The 2932-nt window shown below is 44.0% G+C and overlaps 1 long non-coding RNA gene across 1 annotated transcript in view; it reads right to left on the bottom strand.

Annotated features, from left to right (window-relative positions):
- LOC122155227 overlaps nt 1-2672 on the bottom strand; it is a 3661-nt gene extending 989 nt beyond the window's left edge. The window contains exons 1-2 of the long non-coding RNA XR_006167180.1: nt 2589-2672; nt 1247-1871 (exon numbers count right to left, since the gene is read on the bottom strand). This is a non-coding gene — a long non-coding RNA (uncharacterized LOC122155227). The remainder of the gene's footprint in view (nt 1-1246; nt 1872-2588) is intronic.
- Nucleotides 2673-2932: the final 260 nt, after the last annotated feature.

Here is a 2932-nt window from a genome sequence, read left to right as displayed (position 1 = left end):
ATCACACAGAATCACACAGAATCACACAGAATCACACAGAATCACACCTGGTTGGAAACGACCTGCAAGATCATCCAGTCCAACCATCCTTCCAATCCTATTAGTACCACAAGCTACTAAACCACATCTCGCAGCTCCTCATCCAGTCGCCTCTTGAACACTGCCAGGGATGGCGACTCCACCACCTCCCTGGGCAGCCATTCCAGTGCCCTGACCACCCTTTGAGAGAAAAAGTTTCTCCTAGTGTCCAACCTAAACCTTCTCTGGTACAACTTCTGGCCATTTCCTTGGGTCCTACTATTTGCCTGGGAGAAGAGGCCAGACCCTTTTGCACCACAACCTCCCTTCAGGAAGTTGTAGAGTGCAATGAGGTCTCCCCTGAGCCTCCTCTTCTCCGGACTGAACAATCCCAGCTGCCTCAGCCACTCCTCATAAGGTTTGTGCTCCAGACCCCTCACCAGTTTCGTTGCCCTTCTCTGGACACATTCCAGGGCCTCAATGTCTTTCTTGTAGTGAGGGGCCCAAAACCAAGGCAAAAGCAGGGGATTTTTTTTTTTTTTTTTTCAGAAATTAACATCACGTTAGTCTTAGTTACTGAAGCCAAATTCCTGTTTCCTTAAACCTGAATGGGGAAGAATTAGATACTAATGTCCAATAGTTAACAAACTTCACTCCAAAAAAAATGTCAAAGTGAGATTGCCAAGTTGCAGCTGTCTAGACTCATGCACAAGCGGTCACACACACATAGAGACTGGATTAATGAAAAGGCAACTGTTTAAAGAGGCCAGCAGTGGCACTTCCAGCCCCTGTGCACTGTTGGGAGAGAGGGATGGGCTGGAGCTGGAAGGTAGATAGAGAGGAAGAGCAAGCCCAAACCTGTGCACCTCATAATGGAGCAAAACAAGGATGTGGATGAGGAGAAGAAGGGATAATTTCCAATAACTATTAAAAAAACCTTCCATGTTTTCCATGAACTAGACCTATAAAAAGCAGTGATTATATTTGGTGCCATTTGTTGAACTGACTTTCCATTGCCCCATCCACTCTTGCAAACGTAAACTATCAGTTTTAAACTTCAATTATCAGTTATTTAATGTATTCCATTCTCAGCTGGTCACCCCAAAGGCTTATTTGTGCACAGATGAGTTTTCAAACAGCAGCTGGAATAGCTGAGGCAAAACCTGGAGCTACCTTGAAGCCTGATTCTCCCAAAACCAAAATGCGTTTCACAAAAATGAAAGCATACCTTGTTAGAGTCAGTAGCTGGCCATGAAGATAAAATTTATCCATATTTTTTATTAAAACAAGTTTTCTGCTCGTGCAGAGTGCCATAGTTCTAAGTGCTGTAAGAGCACCAAAAAGTTTGAGAGTCTCGGAAGTTACTGGGAAGCTCCAGATTGCACCCAGTGCCAGATGTGCTTCTTTCTCCATGGCTAACACAGATCTCTGCACGGGGACAGGCTCCATGCAAGTTTTCAGCCAATCTGGAACCATGGGCCTGAAAGTGAGAATGTTCCAGACTTGGTTTTGTTTAGCTCCTTAATGCTGCCAGAGCTGCAGGCTTTCCTTCCACTGAGCCAGAAGCGCTAAGCCAACTTCCACAATGTTGAGTGTGCATTTCAGATCAGGGAACACTGGAGGAATTGTCTGGTGAATACCTTCATTTAATCTTCATTTGTCATCACAGGGATAAGCACACTGCTTCTCTGAACTCTCCACAGTGCACAAAGCGTAGGCTTAGGATTCCTGAAGTGTCTCTTCATTCTCTTCCACTGACTTATTTGTCTTTGTTTTGAGTTTCAGGGAAGCAAGATGGATCAGTCCATATTTGAGCCATGCTGGTTCTTCTTTCCTTGAAGCAAAATATCTCTCTAACACAAATAATGGATGTATGTGGGGAATTAGAGTCGATGTAAGGCTAATCTATTGTCTCAGAAACAGTACCTTGATATATTGTGTACCTTGAGCCCCAGATAAACTATTTTTATCCTCGGATTAGTTTTGAATTACGTACATTTCTATCAAATCTCACTTGAAGATGAAATACGTGAACACATTCAACACACTTGACACACCTCAGTCAGCCAGGCCCCAGACATCTCACTGCTACACCAGGACTTCCCAGTGAAGGGCAAAGCTCAGCCACATTCTTTGAGGTGATGGATCAGACACTGCTCTCCCCACCTCAGCTCTGTGCTTGGAAAAATAAGCTTGAAAGCTTCTGCTCCTGTGAGATGCACCCTTTTACACTGTATCTAGTGTTATACGAGGTGAATTCTCCTAGCTCTGTCTAGTTTTGCTGAGAAATTCTGTTTATGCCAAACATTTGAGGGCGTAAGTTAAGAGCTGCTGGGCTACCTACTTAATTCTGCTTCAGCTGACAGACATATCAGCAGAACTATACCTCTGAGCAGCTTAGAAAGGTAAGTTTAAGATTTAGAGACTACAGCTGAACTGTTTGGAGACACTGCGTTGAAGTGATGGGAGGCTGTATAACCTGTGAATGTAGAGCTCTTACAGTTACAAAATATACCAGAGAGTTTGGCTAAGCAGCTATTACACCAAAAGAGAACAAATAGAATGCTCACCCATATCCTGGACTTGTTATAAAACTCCAGAGGAGGGATCTCCAGAAGAAACCCTTCCCTACTGGCAGTCAGCTCTTAAATGGGTCTCGGAGAGGTGCAGCCAGGCTCCACCCCTTCGGCAGCACAGCTGAATTGCCCTCACCTGTGCTCCCGTGGCTGACTCACTGTTCACTCAGGTGATCAATCAGAGGTTCAGGCTGTGATTCAGCAGTTCCCATACAGAGGCCAACAGGCTTCAAATATCTAGTGCACAAAAGGAAAAAAAAAAAAAAAGGTAACTTGGTACATTAAATCCAAAGTTTGTTTTAAAATAAAAACATGGTCAATTTCTCTTGAAATTTCAG

This window comes from Centrocercus urophasianus, unplaced genomic scaffold (assembly GCF_019232065.1).
Source record: "Centrocercus urophasianus isolate 14NV4802_14NV808 unplaced genomic scaffold, USGS_Curo_1.0 seq_11, whole genome shotgun sequence".
Taxonomy (NCBI): Eukaryota; Metazoa; Chordata; class Aves; order Galliformes; family Phasianidae; genus Centrocercus; species Centrocercus urophasianus.
Note: the sequence above shows the minus strand (reverse complement) of the source record. Positions and strands in the feature narration are given on the sequence as shown.